Source organism: Rattus norvegicus, chromosome 13 (assembly GCF_021556685.1).
Source record: "Rattus norvegicus strain SHRSP/BbbUtx chromosome 13, alternate assembly SHRSP_T2T, whole genome shotgun sequence".
NCBI classification, from domain to species: domain Eukaryota; kingdom Metazoa; phylum Chordata; class Mammalia; order Rodentia; family Muridae; genus Rattus; species Rattus norvegicus.
The window spans coordinates 98,127,242-98,151,681 of record NC_141546.1 but is presented as its reverse complement, the minus strand read 5'-3'; the positions used below and the strand labels follow the sequence as shown (position 1 = coordinate 98,151,681).

The window sequence follows — 24,440 nt, the reverse complement described above, 5'->3', positions numbered from 1 at the left end:
TAACCTAGCCAGGAGCTGGGACACACGGCTGCTCTCTCTCCCCTGATTAGCCTCACTGTGCAGGAAGACGCAAAGAGAGCAAGCGGCGGGCACAATATGCCAATTTCTTGATAATAGAATGTTCTGCTTGCATAGGAAGGAAACTGCAGCTGTTCCGTACAGATGGCGAATAGCTGACTGCATCTAGCAGGATTCAATGAACTGTGTCAAGTGGGGAGGCACGTGGAGAGAGAGGAGATGTGTAAACTAGTTCCTGCTTCCATGCAGGAAAAAAAAAAGCCTAGATAATTAACATTTATTTAGATGTTTTTTAAAAAGGAAAATGTCTCCTAAGCCACTATCCCAAAGTCAATTCCCTAAATACTGTGTCCCCAAATGCACTCAGATTTGCCTCAGATGAGTTATATTTTTCAGGATTGATTTTGTACCACCTGTTCCAAAGTTTTTTGTACCACGGAAGGCAATAAGGTCAGAGGTCTGCGTGTGTGTGTGTGTGTGTGTGTGTGTGTGTGTGTGTGTGTGGTGTGTGGTGTGTATGTGTGTTGTGTGTGTGTGTTGTATGTGTGTATGTGTGGTACGTGTGTGTTGGGTATGTGTGGTGTGTGTGTATGTGTTGTGTATATGTGTGTGTGGTGTGTGTGTGGTGTGTATGTGTGTGTGTGGTGTATATGTGTATGTGTGTGTGTTGACATATGTGGGTATGTGTGTGTGTTGACATATGTGGGTATGTGTGTGTGTGTTGTGTGTGTGTGTATGTGTGTGTTGACATATGTGGGTATGTTATTTACTCTTTTGCATGTGTTCATTTTGCCTCCAGATCTTGAAAATTAGAAGTTAACTTAGGGGACAATGGTGTTATTTTAAAATTTTTCTGTTTCTTGAACTACTTTCCTATTTCCCTTCTAAATATACAGTAAAGCTTTCATAAATACTTAATAGATTAGTGGTAAACTAACTTATCAAAAAGGAATTCCTAACCCCAACCTCATCCAAACACTTCTGGGTCTATGTAATAAAATCTGAAGAAACTTGGCAAAGAACCGAGACCATGATTCCACTTACCCGAGGAACCCATAGCAGACCAACTCATAGAGACAGAAATAGAATGTTGGTGTCCAGAGCTGGGGAGGAGAGAAAGGGAACAGAAAGCTTGTATTTCGGGGATTCCAAGTTTCAGTTTGGGAAGACAGAAAGTTCTGGAAACAGACCAAAATAACTGCTTAATGCTACAAAACTGGTCACATGAAAATAAACCATGGGGCAGAGGGAATGCCTCAATCAGTAAAACTCTTGCCTTGGAAGAAGAACCTGACTTTGATCCCCAGACTGTATTTAAAAATGCCACGGTGATGTAAACTTATTTGCCTACTGCTTGGGAGGCAGAAGCAGGAGGCTCACTGGGGCTTACTGGCCAGTCAGCCTAGTCTACATAGTAAGTTTGCTACTACATGTGGAAGACCGTGTCTCAAAGGATATGGACAGCATTTCTCAGAATGACACCTGAGTTTGTCCTCATGCCTCTACACACACACACACACACACACACACACACACACACACACACACACACATACACACCCCTCTGTATGTATAAACAGGAAAAAAATAGATGTCTCAGGAGGCATCCTAATGCCAGATTGTTGCTGTGTTTCCTAGGAAGACTAGTTCACTTATGCCTGGGGTGTGGGATCTGATGTGCTCTGGGGTCTGGTGAAGGAGAGAACCAGACATATCTGAATGAAACATACTTTGTGTATATTTCTTAAAGACTGCTGGTGTTCCACCATCCCTTAAACACCATGTTGAAGACAAAATTAAAGGACTTTCTTTGATTTTGAGAAGCCGTTCCAGGCATGGTTTCTTCAGGAGGTTCTATGTTCCTGTTGGCTTGGCAGCTGAGAAGAGACTATAGGGTACTGGATGGAAGACAGCTGAACTTCGCCTATATGGTCCTGCTGGTGGGAAACTCCTGCTTCTGTGACCCTCCAAGTCTCCAGATCATTCCTCATTTTCCAGCACATTTTATCCATGAAAAATCTGGGAGTAATGCAATCCATTTGTTAAGCCGAGGACATGCGTTATGTCATGACCTATAATGTTCTTAGCTTGAAAGGGTCATTATAAGAACCTGCCTGGTGTCCTGAGGGTCAGAAATTGCCCCAGCTTGGTTCTGAGGCCCTTACAGAACAGTGAGGTCATAGCAAGCTGCCCACTGGACAGTGTGCTCCATAGATTGTATGCCCAGTACAACTAAAGCAAAGACCTTATTTTGGACCAGTAAAGGAGCAGGAACCTAACCTCATCAGGAGCTGGGAGAGTGAAGGTACAAGAGACCCACAGTCTGGGTTCTGGTTGGGTGCCAGGGTGATTGACAGGGAAGACATGGTGCCTTCAATTTCTGGTCAAATCAAATAACAGGGAACAAAGTGAGTTATGGAGGCAGCATGCACACAGACCATGTGACCACAGAGGGAACTACACCGAGGGGAAGCACAGTTCTCCTGGGTAAGCAGACACCATCCCTACACTGCCCCACACTTCCAACCAAAGATGTTGAGGTCATTAAGAGCTTCTATTCTGCTATCCAGTGATGCAGAGAAATAGCCTGAGAGAGACCATGTGATAGGAAACAAAGTACTAGAACTTCTCGTTTTCAGGATGACTTGAGTCTGCCATTCTCTCCCCCGGGGTCTCCTTTCTGACCACTCCTCTTCAAGATTTAGTGAACCGAAAGCCACTTCTGGGTTTCACATTGTCAAACCTCCAACTGAACTTCCTTGGGGCGACTGTGCTCCTTCCTTAGCTGAACTTGCTACAGCACTGGCTCCTTGTGTTCTGTCGATGTACTGATTTCTCCGCCCTCAGGACACCTTTCAAAGTTTTTCTCCCTTCTTTTAGCTTCATGAGGACCTGGGCCTAGGTTTCTCCTTCCATGGACGGAGGAGGTTCAAAGCAAGGGTAAATGTGGGGAGATAGCAGAGGAGGTAAGACGCTTGGGGACCAAGAATGAGCTATTTTATAACTAAAGCTCGAAGATTCTGCCCTTTCTAACCCTTTGTTTGAAGTCATTTTTGGAGCTAGCAAAAGGGGAAAAAATAGGAAGAATATCTAATTTTGTGAATCTCATTTTCAAATTCAAATCTCCAATGTTCCCCAAGGCAGTAGGCTGCACAGACAACCTAGAGATGAAAACTTAATAAAAGGCCCGGAAAGATCATAGATCATTCTGGCCCATCAGTTGTCACAGGTAAGGGAATAATAATGCCATTATTCTAGTATTTGGGACATTTAGGGACTGTGTTTCCTTCTTGGCGGTGACAGCTACCTCAGTTTCAAGCTTTCTCATGTCTCCCCAGAGCTAACCTCCAGTCTCAGGCCATTTCTACCAGAGCCGTTCTTTCTCCTGACTGTTTAAAAATATGCATAATCACGGTGTGTATGTACAGGGGTGTCTTCATGTCATGGCTTTAGTTGCTTCTGCTCTGACGCTTTCTCCTTCTCATTTACCCTGCTACCACTTAAGCCTTTCCGTAACACAAGTAGTACCACAGGCACGCAAGCCTTAGCATAGCCTCTGGTTTCCTACTGCTGCAAGACCAAAGGTTAGAGCCTTCCAGGTAGAAAACCGAGACTTCAAAACATAAACTTGGATTCACTTTGCAGCCTGTCCTAGTTGGAGCTTCAATGGCTGTGACAAAAAGCAATCTGGAGGCTGGGGATTTAGCTCAGCGGTAGAGCGCTTGCCTAGGAAGCGCAAGGCCCTGGGTTCAGTCCCCAGCTCCGGAAAAAAGAAAAAGAAAAAAAAAAAAGCAATCTGGAGAGGAAAAAGTTAATTTGGCTTAAACTTCCACATTGCTGTTCGTCACCCAAGGAAGTCAGGACAGGAACTCAAACAGGGCAGGAACCTAGAGGCAGGAGCTGATGCAGAGGCCATTGAGAGGATCATGATGGCTTGTCCATCATGGCTTGCTCAGCCTACTCTCTTATAGAACCCAGGACCTACAGACCAAAGATAGCACCACCCAGCATGGGGTGGATTCTCCCTCACTGATCACTGATTGGGGAAAATGCCTTTCACCTGGATCTCATGGAGGCATTTCCTCCACTGAGGCTCCTTCCTCTCTGATAATACTAGCTTGTGTCGGGTTAATACACAAAAACAGCCTGTGCACAGCCTTACTTCCCAGAATTGTGGTCCCACCCTAACCAGTGACACAGTGTATACCATTAGCAGGCTCTCTCTGACTACAGTTCCAGACAACAGAGACTCATTACCTGCACATGCTTTCTATGTTTCTGCTTGGACCAAAATTCTACACAATGTTAAATTTCTGCTGGGAAAATCTGTACTTTCTGGTGATACAGCCTCATCTTAGAACGGACCAAATATCCAGGATCTATTCCTGAACTCTGGGGGTTTGAATGAAAGTGGCCCCCAGAGAAACATAAGTGGTGGCACTGTTAGGAGATGTGGCCTTGTTGGAGGAAGTGTGTCACTCGGGGTGAGCTTTGAGGTATCAGACGCTCAGGCCTGTTGTTCCTCTCTTCCTGTTGCCTGCCAACTTAGATGTAGAATTCTCGGTGCCTTCTCCAGCACCATATCCGCCTGTGTGCCACCACCATGCTTCCCACCATGATGATAATGGGCTAAACCTCTGGATTATAAGCAAGCCCCAATTAATTACTTTGCTTTATAAATGTCGCTATAGTTATGTCGTCCCTTCACAGCAACAGAACACTAAGAGCATCCCTTGCTCAGGCGTGTTGGTCTTCATCAGGGCTCCTACTCCTGCACAAACATCATGACCAAGAATCAAGTTGGGGAGGAAAGGGTTTATTCAGCTTACACTTCCACATTGCTGTTCATCACCAAAGGAAGTCAGGACTGGAACTCAAGCAGGGCAGGAAGCAGGAGCTGATACAGAGGCCATGGAGGGATGTTTCTTACTGGCTCGCTTCCCCTGGCTTGCTCAGACTGCTCTCTTATAGAACCCAAGACCACTAGCCCAGGGATGGCACCATCCACAATGGGCCCTGCTGCCTTGATCACTAGTTGAGAAAATGCCTTACAGCTGGGTCTCAAGGAGGCATTTCCTCAAGGGAGGCTCCTTTCTCTGTGATAACTCCAGCTTGTGTCAAGTTGACACACAGAACCAGCCAGGTCAATGTCCTACCCCTTTCCAGCGCCAGACACCATGTGCTCAGCTTATGCCAACTGGAGGAGAAAGAACCAAAAGCAATCCCTCAAGGCTGTGGGTTTGCTGGCCACCATCTTCCCTAGACAAAGGCTACCTTGAGCTCATCGATGCACTCAGATGTAGCATGCATATCCCCTGTCTTCCTGCTCCCAGTACAGCCCAGTTTGGGAGAGACTTGGGCTTTTGTCCTGGTTGATTTCCTATTGGAAGTTAAATTCTCATTGGCGCAGAGAAGTAACGTTGAGTCATAAATGAAAGGCAGTCCTGTCAGCTGTACCTCTGTCCTTCTGTCCTCCAGCTGGGTGCAGTGGCCTCCCTGAAGAGGCTGGACACCCCTTCCCCTTGTCCCACAACTTCTCAACCAAGATATGTTGGGATCTGCAAGTGCATCCCAGCCTCAAATTCACATCATGAGAGAGACAGAGAACAAAGGCTCAGTCCTCCTCTGCTTTGCTGGGAGCAGTAATCAGTACAATTCTCTGGAAAGCAATTTAGGAAAATGTATCTAAAATCTTCCTACCATTTCCTCTTTCAACCCAGCATCTTACTTCAGTGATGAAGGGGAAAATATATCATATGTATATGTGTGTTTTATGTATATATGTGTGCACCCATAAGGCGTTGATCTCAGAGTTGTTCATAGTAGAAAAATATTGCGTCAATTCCATCATGAAACAAATTATCATTAAAAATTAGGTCTTAGAAAAACATTTGATTGCCTGGTTCTGTCTGGCTACTGGGATACCACCAGCACGCCATTCAAGGGAAGCAAATAAGCAGTCCACAATGGGGGTGCCCAGTCCCTAAGTATCCTTCTAAATCTGGCCCCCAAAATGCTTCTCTAGAAGCAAAAAAGAAACAGAGAACACAACAGAAGCTGAATAAATATAGCTGCAACCCTGGCATCTCTACCCAGCCTCCCAGTTAGAGACCCTTGATGGCTCCTTTCCAAGTCTTTGGTGTCTGGCTCTACTAGGTTCTTTCCTGGAGTAGCTGCAGGAGAAAAGGAGGGTGGATGTAGTGGAGGTAAGCACAGGATTCTGAAGATTCTAACCCTACCACTGTCCATGAATCTCTGAAGGAAAAATACCCAAAGGTAATGGCTACTGGTCATCCAGCCAAGAAGGCATGCACAGCGGTATACAGATTCCCTGACACAGTCTGGTCTTTGGAAGAAAGAGCATGGCTTGTTGGTGAGAACCAGTAATCCTAGAATTCAGGACAGGCATGAGAGCAGATAGTTCAGGACTATCCAGGCTTTATTGCGAGACTCCAAGAAAAGACAAGAACAGGTGCTTAGTTTGGAATTTCTGAAGGAAATCGATGCCACACAATAAAGCGTGGTCTCTTTACTTTGTATTTTCCAAAACAAGACAGTTGGTAAACTGTACAGCTTTATCATCTGGGTCTAGGGAGTGGCACCTCTGTTTTGCCACTGGTCCAGCATTAGGAAGTGATTTCAGCCCTTTGAGTATACACATGGTAACAATGCGTTCTCCATCATTATTAGGGACCTCCTCCCACTGAGGAAGCCTGCTTACTGTGAGCTTCTCAGCATGCTTCTTTGTCTGCGTCTACTTCCTTCAATGTGTCAGATACATCACTGAGCATTTTCTTTATTAGTCACATACTATCTACCACTCCAATAGCCTACACACCTTTGTGTCTTAAGACAAAGTTAAAGATTGCTTACACAGCAGAAACTTGTGATCCCAACGTACCTTCCTGCCCACCGTATCCTGGAGAAGGGTAATGGTTATAATAAAATCACGGTACCATCAAACCCTCCCATCATGGATGACTTCAGGAGTCAGGAGGAGCTGTCAATCAGATACGTCTTAAACAGCTTCTTACCACCATCAGCTTCAGGGCCAAAGAAGAGGCAAAAGGACCACAAAATCTTTACAAAGAAAATTCTGGGCATTTAGGAGGGGAAAGATGTTCAGAGAAAACATGGCTGATCAGATCCTGATGCTGCGTATATCCTGAGAACTGTACTCATGAGATGAGGCTCCAAAGTGTGGTTCTTTTGATTTTAGAAGTGATCACCAATATCTATGACTTCATGTTATCACGTGCCTGAATGCTTGTAGGCCAAGGGTTCTCTCCAAGAACTCACTCCTGGGAATCATTGCTTGCTTAATTCTCCATTACTTTATTGATTCACTTTACATTTTGGTCACTGCTTCCTCTTCCAGTCTCTGCCTCACAAGTCCCTCCCCTTACCCCCTTCTTCCCTTCTCTGGGAGGGTGGAGTCCCCCCTCCTGACCCTGACACATCAAATCTCTGCAGGGCTAGGCACACCCTCTCCCACTGAGGCCAGACAAGGCAGCCCAGCCGAGGAGATGGAGGGAATACTATCTTACGCAATGGTAGAGTTATGGGGGTTACTCAGAGGGCTGGGGATGTTGTCTGGTGGTAGAGCTGTTATCTAGCATGCATGACACTCTGGGTTTGGTCTCTAGCATTGCATAGACAAAGTACAGCAGCGCATACCTGTAATAGTAGCACTTGGAGCATGGAGCAGGAGCACTGGAAGTTCTGGGTCGTCCTTGACTACATTCTAAATTCAAGGTAAACTATACGAGAATTGATCAGGCAGCCTATCATGAAGACGAGTTTCAATTTTAAGGTAACCCTTTTCCACCTGCCCCTGCAAGGAAACCAGCAGAGTCTCTCCTGTGTATATAATCCCACCTGTGAAACCACATCATGGGTTTTAATATTGTTTTCTCCCTGTTCTCTTCCCGATGTCAAATTCTGGACACCTAAGCCATGTGTGTATCTTACTCCTGCTGGCAGAGCTATTGTGCTGTAGGAAGTAATAGGGTTCCCCTTGAATCTTCTGGTCTAAATGAATCATTTACAAGCCATGGGTTCTTCAAACGTTCACTCCAATTATTTCCACTTATAAACACTTGGTAAGCTCTCACTGTAGGGTAAATCTTTCACCATACAATTGTTTTGGAAAAACATAAAAATGAATTACACACTTCTCAGACTCAAGTAACCTTGGAAGATGTGTTAAAAACAATAAGCAACAACATGGTCCAAATGTATCCCACATTCTATGCACAAAAAAGTTGAAGAGAGCTTTAAAAATACCTCACAGACATTTTCTCATGGAGATGTTGGTGATATGTCCTATGTCTCAAAGAGGCTCCATGCTCCCCGAAAGCTTCTCCAACTTCCCTAAACATTACCATCAAGTGAGGACCAACTCGACTTTCTTTTTTTTTTTTTTTTTTTTTTAAATTTTTTTTCCTCTTTTTTTTTTTTTTTTTATTAACTTGAGTATTTCTTATATACATTTCAAGTGTTATTCCCTTTCCCGGTTTCCGGGCAAAATCCCCCTCCCCCCTCCCCTTCCTTATGGGTGTTCCCCTCCCAACCCTCCCCCCATTGCCGCCCTCCCCCCATAGTCTAGTTCACTGGGGGTTCAGTCTTAGCAGGACCCAGGGCTTCCCCTTCCACTGGTGCTCTTACTAGGATATTCATTGCTACCTATGGGGTCAGAGTCCAGGGTCAGTCCATATATAGTCTTTAGGTAGTGGCTTAGTCCCTGGAAGCTCTGGTTGCTTGACATTGTTGTACTTTTGGGGTCTCGAGCCCCTTCAAGCTCTTCCAGTTCTTTCTCTGATTCCTTCAACGGGGGACCTATTCTCAGCTCAGTGGTTTGCTGCTGGCATTCGCCTCTGTATTTGCTGTATTCTGGCTGTGTCTCTCAGGAGCGATCTACATCCGGCTCCTGTCGGTCTGCACTTCTTTGCTTTATCCATCTTGTCCAATTGGGTGGCTGTATATGTATGGGCCACCTGTGGGGCAGGCTCTGAATGGGTGTTCCTTCAGTCTCTGTTTTAATCTTTGCCTCTCCCTTCCCAGCCAAGGGTATTCTTTTTCCTCATTTAAAGAAGGAGTGAAGCATTCACATTTTGATCATCCGTCTTGAGTTTCGTTTGTTCTAGGGATCTAGGGTAATTCAAGCATTTGGGCTAATAGCCACTTATCAACTCGACTTTCTAATGAGTACTTTCGTCAAAAGTTTTCATTTCTGTAGACTAGAGCCTTATGGGTAGGACTTCACTCTTTTTTTTTTTTTTTTTTTTTTTTGATTCTTTTTTTCGGAGCTGGGGACCGAACCCAGGGCCTTGCGCTTCCTAGGTAAGCGCTCTACCACTGAGCTAAATCCCCAGCCCCAGGACTTCACTCTTAATCGACATTTCCCATTGTCCTCTTGCAAACTGTTTTCCCAAATAGTACCTAAATAAAGCACAGTGCATGCTGTTCACACTCACACGCTTATGTGTATCTTTAAACCCCCTTCACACTCTTTCTTCACCAAAAGATAAATTTCCCACATTTCACAGCTGGGGGCACAAAGGTCCTTACATTCACACATAAGCACTAGGGAGAGACCAGGAATGTTAATCGTATGGGATTCCTCCTTTGAGGAAACATCCATTTTCTACCCAGAAATCTGGGAGTAGGTATTGTTGATGACTTGATGACCTTTTGCTACCTGTAGAACCAGAGCCAAATCTCCAGAATGTCTGCCCTGGACTCTCCCTCCCTAGACCTTTATCTTTAGCTCTCACTTAGAACCAATCCTTGTATTTTGTCACATGTACTTTATGACTCTGCTGACCTTTATGCTATCTCAGAGACAACACTAGATCTCAGTCCTTTACACTGTAGAGCCCATCTTCTTGGTCACATGCACTTTGCAAAAGGGTTTCTATGTAGTCCCACTTTAAGTTTTATTGTGCACTTGGAATTTGAATGATTGTTGCCTGGAAACTTTTCCCAAATTTTATTATGTTTAAATATGATGGCAATAAACCACCTGGCATCAGACTCTAGAAGTTCGATCCAGCCTAAGTCAGGCTGAACAGTTTTCATTCACCTCTTTGTGGATCATTTCCCCGCCTGCCATGACACTTTCTGGAACCCACTCACTTTACCTTCTGTTCCTTTCCATTTTAAACTGGCTAAAGTGAGGAAATAACAGCCATACCACAGCCTACATGCTATGCTGTTTAGAAACTTCTTCTGTCAAGCAAATTAGTCCATTGCTTTTAAACTCAGCCTCATTTAGCTTTTTAGGGAACATGGGCAGAACATAGGCAAATACTTTTCCATTTTGTAAGATGAATGGCTTTTAGTTTAATTCCATATATAGTCCATGTTCCCAACAACATTATAGGGTTTTCAAGTTGGCCTATGGTTTTCTTACAAATGAGTCAAATCTTTGATTTACTTTGAACTGATGCTTATTAAGATGAAATATAAAAACTGAGTTCATTCTACTGTGTTGGCCATCTAATTTTCCTAGTACTGTTTATTGAAGAGATTGTCTTTTCTGCAGTGCTTGTTTCTGGTACTTTTCTGAGAAAATAAGAAGCAGTAAATATAAGTGCAGGATCTACATGTCAGCTGGTAGCAGGGTGCCTCACTGTTCCCTCTGGAGTACTCTGTTGAGCTTTTAAGGCCCACAAGGATGGAGCCACTTTGATCCTACTCTCCAGTGCTTCCTTGGTCTTCCAGATGGAACACACGTGTATATTTCTTCTTGTGGTCTCTTTGGCCATCTTGCTGATATTATTCAATGAATGTGATACCTTAGAGATGTCATGTTGGGAGTATAGACACACCTGTATGCAAAGACACATAGAATGGGAAGAATACTTCCAAAATATCCTAGCAATTGTCAAGTTATGAGGTTATGGGTATTTAATTTCTTTGTGGCTTTCTGGTTTGTTCTACACCTTAAAATAGTGGCCTTGGGGGTTGGGGATTTAGCTCAGTGGTAGAGCGCTTGCCTAGGAAGCGCAAGGCCCTGGGTTCAGTCCCCAGCTCCGAAAAAAAAGAACCAAAAAAAAAAAAATAGTGGCCTTTACTTTATGGTTATTTATAAAGTTACTAACATCCCAGTTAAGGGTATAGAACGTTGATACAGTATTGAATGAACACACAGGAAAATCTGAGTTTGATCCCCAGCACCACCTTAAAAATAATCACATGAGGGAGGCTCATATCTGCCATCTCAGCACTGAAGAGGTAAAGGAGGTAAGAGGATCAGAAGTTCAATATAATCCTCAGCATCCTAGTGAGTATGAGACTAGCCCAGAATACGTGAGATTCTCTCTCAAAAAATTAATGTTTCGGCCATAAATCAGTTTGTCAGCTAATAATCTGTTACGTGTGATTTGTTTTCCACATGCCTTTCAAGGTCATACTCTCCCAGAATAAAGCTCATGTGCTAAACTTTTGCCTCCCCCCAACCCTGTGAAAGTTATGTAAAACCCTTGTACACAGAAAGAAACAGAATAAAGTTGAATGTGTTTAATATTGCATAGCCAGACCATCAGTCCAACTGAAACCCCAAATCTATTTAGCTTCAGGAATGGGAAGGCTTACTTTTCTCGGTATATGAGAGCTTTGAGAGGTCCTGAAATCCGTGGAAACAACTGACCCTTGTAAGAGGTCAAATCCAAGGCTGGCTTAATTTCCACATCTGCGGTAGTGACTGAAAATTGAGTTTGTGTTTTCCATCTCCAGAGATGTGCTCGTCTCTCACGTAGTAAAGGTGCCTGGTAATGGGCTCACACTTAAAAGCTATTTTGAAATAGAATTTTTATAGAGCCAATTTTTTGGTTGCTTAAAGTTAATTGCTTTGTATCTAATTTTAGTCCCATAGGGAGCGATTTCGATCTCCCCCAGCAAACTTTATCTTAAATGAGGCTGATCTATAATCTTATTACATGTGTCTGGGTGTCTATAAGTAAATACCATGAGGTGCACTGTGTTTGTAAAGGTCACCGTGTAACTTTAACATGCTTCACAGACTTCACTTTGGGCAAAGCGGTAAATTGTTTTCCTGATGCCAAGTCAGTCATTGTACCAAATGAAAGTTAGGAAAATGTGAGGAAGTCCGGATTACCTTTTCTCATCCATCACAGTTGCTAGGCAACTGACAGTAGATCTGCTGTTCTAAGGATATGAATGAAACACTGCACTGGGAATAGATGATAACAAGGCTGCAATAATCAGAGAGAGAGAGAGAGAGAGAGAGAGAGAGAGAGAGAGAGAGAGAGAGATTGATTGATTGATTGAGATTGCACATTACCATTAGCTAGCCTACAGCAGTCAGTCTTATAGTTTAGTCCTTGGACCAGGAACATCAGACTGACCTGCAAATGTATCCAAAATAAGTTCAATATAGACAGAAAAACAAACACAGGTACACTGAAAACTCAGATAACCTAATCAATAAATGAACAAATAAACAGAAGATAAATTTCTCAAAAATAAGTACAAATGACTAATCAATCAACACACAAACACACACACACACACACACATACACACACAAACACACACACAGAGGGGGGTGGGAGAGAGAGAGAAAGAGAGAGAGGGCTCTAACATGTGTAGCCTTCATAGAACTGCATATCAAAACAACACTGAGATTCTATTTCACACTCTGAATGGCTCTCATCAAGGAAACAGAAACCAACAAATGCCAGCGAGGATCCATGGAAAAGGGGCCTTCCATATGCTCCCAGTGAGACCACAATTTATGCTCATCCAGTATAGAATCAGTATAGTTCTCAAAAACAAACAAACAAAAAAAAACAAAAACAAACTGAAAATGGAATTATTGTATGGTTCAGCTGTACCATTCCCGGGTGTGACTGCCAGAGGGAATCAGTTAGCATACCACACAGATGCCTACAGACTGTGTTCTTTGCAACACTATTCACATGCCAAGTGACAGAGTCAACTTACATGCCTGAGAACTGACAACTGGGTAAGGAAAATGTTCTTGTACCAGATGTAGTTTTACAAAGAAGAACAAAGCAGGCCATTGCAGGATGCCAATGGAGGCCATCACAGAATGGAGAATATGAGATTCAGAAGGACAAGACTAGAGCCTACTCATGTAGAGTCTAGAAATATAAAGATGTAAATGTAGAAGGGGGAAATTATAGAAAAATAAGAGCAGAAAGAGGTTCATGTGCAGGACACAGAAGGATACTGAAGATAATGTAGGGTGACTAGATGTGTTCATAAAAATATCAAAATGAAGCCCATCATTGTATATAGGGAAATAATATATTGTTAAATGGAATAACAAAATATGGAAGTATTATGACCCTCATGCTATCAGTACATGATATATATTTGTATTAAATAGTGTACTATACCTTCAAAGCTTGTACAATTATTATAAGATAATCAAATATGGAAAGAATACTTGCCTGAAAAAGATGAAGACATACTAACCATCTTGTAAAATATCAAGGAAGTAAGGTAAAGTATGTATTTATGAACTTGATTTAATCACCTTACATTTTATGCATATATAAAAAAATCACACTGAACCCCATAGTTAGAACACAATTGTGATTTGTCAACTGAAATAATATCAGTTCTCAGGGTGATGATCTAACTCTTTGAGAAAAGCTCGCTTTCTCTCTCTCTCTCTCTCTCTCTCTCTCTCACTCACACACACACACACACAAACACACACACACACGCACAAAATCAATCGATTAATCAATGAAGCAATCAATAGTTTTGAAAGAAGTATAAATTTGGGTGCCTTACTCCATATTTAGTCAGGTAGAAACCCTGGATACAATGTGCATGGGAATAATTCTTGAAAAACATAGCCTAGAGCAATAAAGTTGTGCTGACGTCAAATCCTGACGTGAGTGTGGTGGGCTACCAGAGAATGTATGTATTTGTCACTTCTCTGTTTTGGTGACAAAACACCGTGACCAAAAGAAACTTATGAAAGAAAGGGTTATTTTGGTTTATTATTCTAGAAAGCCAGATGTCCACAATGGCAAAGGAAACATGTCAGCCGGCAGTGGAGCGTGAAGCTAAAAGAACACATTTAAACTGCACACACAGGAAGCAGAGATATAAAACTGGATGTGGGGTAAGGCTATAGATTCTTAAAGCTCATTCCCTGCTCATGCACTTCCTCCAGCAAGGCTACACCTTCTCAAGGTTTCATAACCTCCTGAACAGTGTCACCAACTGGGACCACGTATTCAAACACCCGAGCCTATGGGAGCCATTTTTTCATTCAATCTGCCACAACTTACATCAGGCTTTACCTGATATGTGGACACAGGTAAAGCTCAGTGGGAAATTGTCTGTTAAAAGAAGGCCATGCACAGTCTGGAATCACAGATGGCACTGTCACATGTGATGGGGACATATAACAGTGAGCAGCTGCCGAAGGGTCCACTTTAGATACCTCTCTACCTAAGACAGACAACAAAAACAGTTGTTGTTTCTACAAAACAATGCATTTCTGGGAAAGTGAACAGGAAGCAGAGGCATGGTGGAATAGCTCAGGGGTAGGAGAATCTGCCTGACAATCCAAGTTTGATACCCAGAACCCACTGTGGAAGGAGCTGTACTCTGACACCACACGCGTGCTGTAGAATGGGCATACAGACACTGGGATGCAATGATAAGTCAATTTAGACAGGGAGAGGAGATCAGTGTGCATTTCTCAAGTGTGTGTGTGTGTGTGTGTGTGTGTGTGTGTGTGTGTGTCTGTATAAAATGGTTAAGGACAATCTGTGGCTTTCTAAATTACATCTCTAAAAGTTTCTAATACACTACTTAACAAAGACTGTGGACAAAGACTATGATGGTTTGAACGAGAAATGTTCCTCACAGGCTCTGGTATTTGGACATGTGGTCCTTAATCTGTGGTACTGTAGAGTCTGTTGTACCTCGTGGGCAGTTATATGTCACTGTGGTAGGCTTGGGTGTTCATAATCTCACCCTACTTCTACTTTGCTCTCTCCTTGTGTTGCAGTTGAAGACACGCTCTTGGAGCTTCTTATTTCTGTCACCATGCCTGCCTGCTGCCACGAACCAACACTTTCCCCTCTTAAACCATAAGCCAAAATAAACGTATCTATAAATTGCTTTTGGTCATGGTGTTTTATCAGAGCAGAAAAGCAGCCAAAACGAAGATACAGTTTGCAGCAAGAGAAGCTCAACAAGCAAAGCTGTGAGGTGGATTTTCCAAGGAGCATTATTTAGGAAAGAAGAGCGAGTGCAGGCAACTCAAGGTTGCCTTAAATAAACACACATTTATGTACTGCCCTCAGGAAGATGTCTCTCGGAAAACTTGCATCATCTGTGCAGGCAACTTGGGCTTTCTTAGTAGTTTTCTGACTCCTCGGCAGGACAAGCAAGGCGAACTTCCTTTCTCAGGCTTTCTCTCCTATGTCCCCATTGCTTTTCCTGTCTATCTACACTGCTCATTGTGAGGAGGGTAGCGGATTAAACCAAAGCATCAGGAAGTGTATCACCCTCTGCCCAGACCTTCCTGACATCTCTTGCTTAGTGACACATTAAAGAGATCTTTGAGATCTCTAAAGGGGAAGATGCAGTAACTAACACACTGAGGAAGGAGCTGAAAGAGAACAGACCTTTCATTTGTCTGATTTCACTCATATGACAATGCACCCAGCTAATGGAGCTGAGCTCACAGGGTATGAATAGGTAAGCTCTGGGTGACACACAAGGGGACAAAGAGAACTTTCAGAAAAACTTGGTGACTGCCTTTGACACCATCTCGACATCAATGAACAGAGCGCTAACAAAGCGTTTGGTATCTCTCTCAATGGATCTTATTATAGCAAGGGCAGCAGAGAGCTGTTTGACAAAGGAAACCAAGCCAGCAATACCACATTACTTTAAAGAGCCGGGGTATGTAATGAAGACAAGGTACAGCTGTGGGCACTTAGGACACGTCAATTTCCAGAGGACTTGGTTTTCGCTATGAATTCCAAAACCAGAGTGGAATGCAAAAGTGACTTAAAAATTGTGCAATGATGAACCATTTAACTGACTTGAGCATGGCTTGGCCTCTGGCCCACTTATCGGTCATAGGAGTTAGTGGAGGGGACTGACTGCCCTAGAAAAAATAATTTTCAAATATACCTAGGGTTTGAATCTTCCTGGAGTGATTGTTTGCACAGGTTGTTGACATCTCTACCCATAGTTTCTAGTTCATGGACTTAGATGGGCCTGAGACTGCCATTTCTAGAAGTTCAGAGGAGGAACTTGTGTTGCTGGTCTTGGGAGTACAGTGTGAACAGGAAACACATAGGAAACAGTGGTGTGTTTTGGGGATTAAACCTCAGGAAGAGTCCCTTCACTGTACATGCCTAAAGCTGACTCCTCCTGGTCACTGGGTTTCTTCACTCAGGAGTGAGAAGTTTCATGAAAGGGCTGAGGTGACAGGACAGTCAGTAAAGCACTTGTCATAGCAAGCTAGAGAACCTGAACTAATTTCCCAGAACCCACACCAAGTCCAGGGAGGTGGTTGACACCTGCAATCCCAGCACAAAGACACAGGAGATCCGTGGGTCTTGCTGGCCAGCCAACCTAGTCAAACTGGTGAATCCCAGTCTTTGTTGAAAACACAATGTGTGTCGTGCCTATTTGATGAATGAAACCAGGAGTCAACACCTGGCTTCTACATGTCCGTACATATGTATGTACAACACACGTGAAACTTTAGGGAGCTTCTAATGGTTGTGTAAAGTTGAAGAGAAAAAATAAAGTCAGACCTCCTTCCACCTAGATAACTCTTAATAAGCACAAGTTACACCAAGAATCAAACAGTGACTGTAAATAAATTGTCTCTGATGCTATGTGCCCTGCTTTATATATCTCGTCTTGGGTACTCAGGCAAATAGGCTGCTTATTTCCAGAATACTGAATGAAAACCTGTCTTCTGCTGGTGCTGGTTTTGCTCAGTGCTTTTGAGAGTGGCCTCAAGGAAAGTGTGACCAGAACCTTTGAATGTCCCTTCTTCCCTTCTTTCTGGCTTTTTTTTTTTTTTTTTTTTTTTTTGAGACAGGGTCTCTGTACGTATCTGACCTTCAAGTCAATATGTAGACCAGGCTGGCCTTGAACTCAGAGATCTGCCTCCAGAGTGCTGGACCTGATGAAGGCTTGCATCACTCCACCCATCTTGGCTTTTCTTGAGCTCACTGTTTACTCATAGATGCTGCTCTGATCTTCCGGCAAGAGTATCTGAACCCCAGAAACACTGGCAGATCTCAGCACCCATGTAGCTTTCTGATGAAGCAGCAGGTTATATGCCTGAATGAAGGAGAAAGTACACACACACACACACACACACACACACACACAGACAGACAGACAGAGACAGAGACAGAGACAGAGACAGAGACAGAGAGAGAGAGAGAGAGAGAGAGAGAGAGAGAGAGGAGAACAGAGAACACCTCTAGCTGGTTGGGGTTTTCACAGAACTTGGTCTTCTCTGCCTATATGCTACTATGTCACTTCACTCTGGGTCCGTCACTGTCAGGATTCCCCTGGCTCCCACGAGGAAGCATTCACATGCACAGCGTAGAGGATGGGGGTAAGGATGCATCAGCCCAAGAGGATTGCTCACCTTGGCCTCTCTCATGGGATTTTTTCTTGGCCACATTTTGCTAAATATGACTCACGAGGAGGACAAAAGTCCACTAGTTCATAGCACAGGAGGTGAGATTGTTTCTCTTGTTGCTGTGGCATTTGCTCCAGATAAATCATGTCTCTAGCTCATAGAAGAGAAAGCGCCTACCAACATCCTCATCCTTGTGGGAAAGGGCTTGGGGTTGGGGTGGGGATGGGGGGAATTCCTGGGTTCCATTGCATTCCATAGCTTTCACATCCTGTGTAATGACTCATACGATTGGCTACACTGACGAAGGGCTCGACCATGGGCATATGTACTGGGCAGGGATACGTCCGAGGTCATTCATTACTCATACATGTTCTCCCATTTCCTCAATCCTCTGAAACCAGCCTATGTTTTAGCAAAATGGGCTTCATGTGCACATCTCTCCGAGTCACTCCGGAGACCATCCCAGGGAAGGAGGACCTCGCTTCCTCTAGCTTCTTGACCTGGAGTGAGATAGCTATACCATCCTTGTGGGTAAGATTTGACTGAATCCTCTAGCTTACCCACTATAGGACAGTTGAGCAGAAATGATAACTGGTCTGCTTAGACATAAGTGTGCTTGATAAAACACACAAAATCTATAAGCAAGGTGTGTATAACCTTCCTTTCTGGGTCTCCTCAGCTCCAATCCCCAGGAAGCTCCTTCAGCAGCACTTTCCCATGCGGGCTCCCCTTGACCAAGGACTTATGATTGTGGAGCTTTACTGGCACCAGGACGATGCAGGCAGGAAAGAGACTGGTCTGGCAATGAATGTGTCTGCCAGGGTGGGGGCAGCCATTAGGGAGAGCTCAAGTGTGAGAAGTTAAGCCTTCCACATGCTCCTTCTCACAAACACTTGGCACCAAGTGCTCTAAACAGAAGCCATGCCAGAAGATGAGAGGGTCCATGGGAATTGGAGGTAAGCAATTCTTGGAAGTCAGTGCAGGCAGGCAGCCAGTCCCTAGTAGGTTTGTCCACAGGAATCCAGACCCAGTGATGAGATAGACCTTCTCCTGACTCTGCCCCCAAGAAGAAGATGGGTACACACAGGAAAAGTCTAGGTAGGCAAAAAATGAGAAAATACAACATGCTGGTTCCCTGGAAAAAGGTTAGGGGCAAGAGTTCTATATTTGGGCAGGCTATTACTGGACCAGAGAGCTATAGACCAGCCCAGAAAGGGGCCCATGCGTAGCTTGAGGGCCAGTAAAGGGGAAAGGTAACTTAAGTTATCTCTAGTCAACTGCCCAACATAATTCAGAGAATAACTTGGTACTGGGATACTCTGCTGGGAGGATGGGGTAGGGAGAATTCTGAATTCTGAGTAGTTTCTGAATTCTGTATCTCAAAACCATGCTGGTTTAGGCACTGAGCCCTGAATGGGGCAGGTGGTACTGGTAAAACCATGAACTCTACTCTAGATATCTAGAATCTACAGAGGATGAGCACTAGATAGGCTGGAACTTCTTCAGACTGCGTTTATTACAAAGGACTAAGAGCATCGAGTCTGACCTGCATGGCCAGACAATCCTCTTACTTTAAATCATCATTTGGCCCAAAATAAACACACCAGCAGAGCTCATCCAAACCTGTAGACATTCACTCTGGTGGGGCATTGAGTGCAGCAATGGAGAACAGCTTCCAAGATGCAGCTGGGCCTTCTGATAGCATTCTAGAAAGTTCTGTTAGGTGAGTTAAACTGGAATCAGCTTGCTTTCCTGGTAATCTGCTGTTCCTTTTGTTTGCCTTACATCAGGGCAAACCTGCAGCCCTTGTTATTTCTACCACTCTAACGGCAGTAGACAGACAGACAGACACAAACACACACACACACACACACACACACAAATACATAGACACACAGACACAGATACACACAGATAGATACACAGACACACAGACACACACACAAGCACACACACAGATACACAGAGAGAGAGAGAGAGAGACAGACAGACAGACATACACACACAGATGCAGACACAAATACACAAGCACACACTCAGACACAGACACAACACACACATACACAGACACACAGAAACAACACACACACACACACACACACACACACACACACACACTTCTCACCATGTTTTGGACTGAAGGTCTCACTGTTTTACTTACATTGTTTTGAATTTTATCTATTTATTTTGTTTTGTTTCCAGTCTGTACCTCAGTTTGGGTAGAAAAATAGACAAGGCTTTGGTGGAAGAAATAAGCAAACATATTCAGCTCCTTTTGAGTTGTCTGCTGAGTTCTTTCTCCATCATCTTCTAATCCGTTCCCACACCTGATGGGAAGAGCACTCTATATAAGGAAAGAGGTGACCTGTCAGAAGCCAGCTTACTAAGTCTGGTGTGTCCCATCACCAGTCTCTCACCTGGCCATGTTGGGCAGCACCAACAATGACTTTGTTATGATCTTGCTGGACACTGCAGCAGATAGTAAATAAACATCCCTGACCCCGACATGGAACACGTTTCATTTATGATATTTTGACTCTCATCTTTAAATTTCCTATACCTCTGGTGGACCCAGCTTACTGCTTCCCTTGTCTTCTTTATAAGTCCCTCAAAAGGAAGCAGGAAATAAAAATATTTCCAGGAAAGAAGAAGCTGACAATCTTCGAATCAAGGAGACCCAAAGACACAAGCTCTTAACCCTTAAGGGAAAGATTCCAGGAATAACAATCATTCCATGGACACAAACCCAAGCACCTTTTTGAAATAGTTTTGGAGATAGAATCTTGGCTTGGGAATGCTTTTATTTCTTTGTGTGTCAGCCCTTCCATACTGCCAATGTTTGCAGCTATGAACAGTTGTTCTGTGAATGCTACTTGCTGCTTCCTGGATGGGTGGCCAGCTCTTACTTGCCCTCGGTGCACTTCTGTATTCACTAGGCTATTCCCTGTACTAACAGGACACAGGCAGTACTTGTCACAATTGAGCCATCATCTTTCTTTGCATTTCAAACTCTGTCCCTCTGCCTATGGCTACTACTTAGAAAACATACATCAATTTGATTACCAACTTTGTCCTCAAACTTTGCAAATTTAAATGGATGTTAATACATTAAAGAAGAAGTGACAATTATAGCATTGTATCACTGATAGCATCTGTTTCACATATGTATTTATATAGAGCTGGAGAGATGGCTCAGAGGCTAAGAACATGCACTGCTCTTCTAAGTGATGACACAAGTTTGGTTCCCAGCACCTATGTGAGATGCTGACAAGAACCCATAACTCCATCTCTCAGCAGGCAGGAGGCCAATAGCTTTGGTCTCTGTGGGTACCTGTACTTATACATACATAGCCACAAACAGGTATACGCAAGATTTTAAAAATAAAAAAGGAAATGTGTTTTTTGTGATGAGATTATTTAAATTATTCTCTTACAGAAATTCCTAAATACAAATACAAAATACATCACATTAACTATAGAATTTATGTCTCAAATTTGAAATATTGCCTTTACCATCTCCTTAGTTCCAAACACGATCTTCAGCTCTAAGGCCCAACACTCCCATCATTCCTTGTTTCTACCCAGGATGCTCTCGTCTGACCATCATTGTCCGTTTAGATTCCATGATTCAGGATTCTGAAAAAGTTCCAGATTTCTTCCCTTCTCTCAATCTCACTGCTATTATATCATGTTCTCCCACACATGGTTATTTGACCCTGGAGGCAGATGGGAATTTCCTGGGGACTGTTGAGAAAATCTAGACCCTTACCTGACAGACAGAATGAGAACCACCCACACGGATGAGCTCCTGTCACTTATGGTTTTACCAGGCGTTAGAAGTGATAGTCGTGTATGGTTAAGAGTTGGGAACCACAGGTTACTATGCAGGCAGCTCATTTTCATATTTAACCAGCTGTGCTCATTACTGCTTATCTGTCTCCTGGGAACACGTCCTTTCCATTACCATCCCCAGCAAGTTTCTGCTGAGTGCTGGGAGATCTCCCTATTTGATGACCTTATCTCTACCTGTTGCTATTTGTTCTTTTTCCTAGAAGCCTCAGCTGGGGGAGACTCTGTTTTCCATTGGGAACTCCAGGTGAATGCCTTAAAGGGTTATTCACAGTTGATTTCGAAAGGTGTTTTGAGTACCTGATTTGATGGAGTTTTGCTATCTATGTGTGTGTGTGTGTGTGTGTGTGTGTGTGTGTGTGTATATATATATATATATATATATATAATATATATAATATATATGTATATAATATATATATATCATCTATCTATCTCTGTATCTTTGCATCTATCTATCATCTATCTATCTATCTATCTATCTATCTATCTATCTATGTATCTTTGTAACTATCTATCTCTATATCATCTGTCATTTGGTATTTATCCTTATACTCTGTCTTGCTATATGATAAGTAAACTCACCTATTCAAAACTGAAAGTATAGTTATCACAGATTACTGAATCATACAGCACAACACCTAACCCAGTCTTAGATACAAGGTTGCGATATCTAGATGAGTATTGAAGCACATCTCAGAATGGAATCAAATCGTGCTTTTTCTATAAATGTTTTTGCATCTTTTCCATGTCTCAGGCAGTGAGACCAATAGTACCCACTAGGATTAGAATCATTGGTTAACTGGTTGACCTCGATGAGAGTCCTGTGTGGTTGTTGAGTCTCATGTAAGGCTGAGGTAAATTTTGTAATAGTTTGACTGTGAGATATCATCAATGGGTCCATGTCTTTGAACACTTGGTCCCCAGCTAGTGGGGATTTGGGTAGTTGTGGAACCTACGGTTACTTAAAGAGGTTTGCAGTAGATGGAAGTGGATTGTGATTTTGCAAAGCTGGATATTTGAAAAGATGAGGAAGTTCAAATATCCGGCTTGTCAGACTCCATGACCCCTACAACTCACAGCCAATGGGGAGAAGCCAAACCGTTCTCCACTATAACTTGAATAGCTCCCCTGCTATAGAACCATAGGCTGTAAATGAGACATAAATGACAGTGCATGTGTCTGATAGGGCATAAACGTGGGAAAGTTCAGATGCCCATGGCTGGATGTGTTGACTCAGTCAGTATCTATCTGCACACTGCCAGCATCTCTTCTCCTGATTCTTTTGTTCTCAGTGCTGCCTGGGCATATTTGGAAAAGTGTCCAAGTCTTTCCTTAAGTGTCTGCTATGTCTTTCCCATTGTCTTCACTTTTCTTAGGCATTTGATCCTTCTACCTCAAAGCTCTTCAGATCCCTCAGATCTTGGTTTCTTATCATTTAGCAATACCAACTGGTCACAATAGGTCTTGTAAATACATTCATAGGCTGGCTTTTCTGATAAAGCATTTGTATCTTATCATCTATTGAATAATAATCTTTCCTGAGTTCCTAATGTATTCCAGACTCTTCTGTGGTGGGAAACTATTAACCAATTAGATGGACAAGATGATTGGAGGCCTGGGTGTCCTGCACACCAGCAGCTGTGACACTTTGGCACTTTCTTCCTCTTTCTATCATACACAGAGACTTATTTGTTGCTTCCTCATGGCCCATATGCTGGTCTCCATTTCCAGATGCTGTTTTGAGCAGACCCTTGAACCTCTCTGTGGTTTTCTTTTCTTCCCATAACATCATTTTTTTTTTTTGGTTCCCAATTTCTCCACCTGGGGAATATGGTTATTTCTTTAATAAGGCCAGTTTGTAATGATGCTTGTCTTGTTCATAAATGGTTCCATTTAATCCCAAAGCATGCCATATATGCACTGGGCATGATAGTAATCTACCTATAATATACAGCCATATACAATACCACAGACTATTCATGACATCACTCTTCTGTGTATAGTCTATTTGCCTGCTGCTGTGCACAGATTCCTATGTAACCAAATTACATAAGGATTTGATGAAATCATACAGGCCTAGAACCTGGAACAGAGCTCAAGCAGCAAGCACTCCACGCACAGACTTTCTCTTGCCATCACTTTCCCCCCAGAAAAGACATTTGATGGTCACCAGGCTACCTCCATTAGTCCCAGCCCACTCAATTGCTACTGTCCCGCCCTCCACCCCCAACTATTCTTTATTCCTTTTTGCACAGTCTCTATCAATGCCAGGAATGGCAGCAGTAAGAGTAGCTATAGAGCCGTTATAGGAATTCAGAGTTATACAAATTCACTATGTCTAGTGCTTTCTTAGCTATCACCAACTGTAATCACTTCAGCATCTCTAAGCTTGGAGGGTTCTGATGATAATGGCATCTTAGGTGCTGGACCAATGGGAGCCTCCAGCCTTCACCTTGCTTCCTGTCACTTAGGATTCTATGAGATGGCACTGGACATCATGGGACCTTGTTAGACCCACTTTGTCTGCCGCGTGCTGTCACTGGAAATGTAATCACCTCCAGGAGTCAGCGGGCACTGCCTCATTAATTCTGGCCCAGATGTGATGTCAGAAAGGCTGGCAGCATTCAGGTGCGACGCACTAAACAACTGCTTAGGATGCCTGTCTGCATCTGAGGAGAGAGGGAAGAGATGGAGTAGCTTGTCTTTGAGACCCTAAAAGTAATTTATCACAATATAATGAGAGTCAGAGGGAACTTGATTTTGTAACATAAAGTAATAGTGACACATAAACCTTCAGAAAGGCTAGAGAAGGCATGTTAGAGGGATTGCTTCGGGAATAGTCATAGGTGGATTTAGAATAAATGTACAATTACAGTTTAGAAGACAGTTTAGTCAGCAAAGGGCTTGTCATGCAAGGATGAGGACTTGA

The 24,440-nt window shown here is 43.2% G+C and overlaps 1 long non-coding RNA gene across 2 annotated transcripts in view; it reads left to right on the top strand.

The window, feature by feature from the left end:
- Positions 1-15,156, top strand: part of LOC148001854 (uncharacterized) — a 29,422-nt gene extending 14,266 nt beyond the window's left edge. Inside the window, exons 2-3 of one of the 2 annotated variants that reach the window (XR_015635745.1) lie at positions 14,031-14,146; positions 15,044-15,156. This is a non-coding gene — a long non-coding RNA (uncharacterized LOC148001854). The remainder of the gene's footprint in view (positions 1-14,030; positions 14,147-15,043) is intronic. The other variant, XR_015635746.1, reaches the window with a different exon arrangement.
- Positions 15,157-24,440: the final 9,284 nt, after the last annotated feature.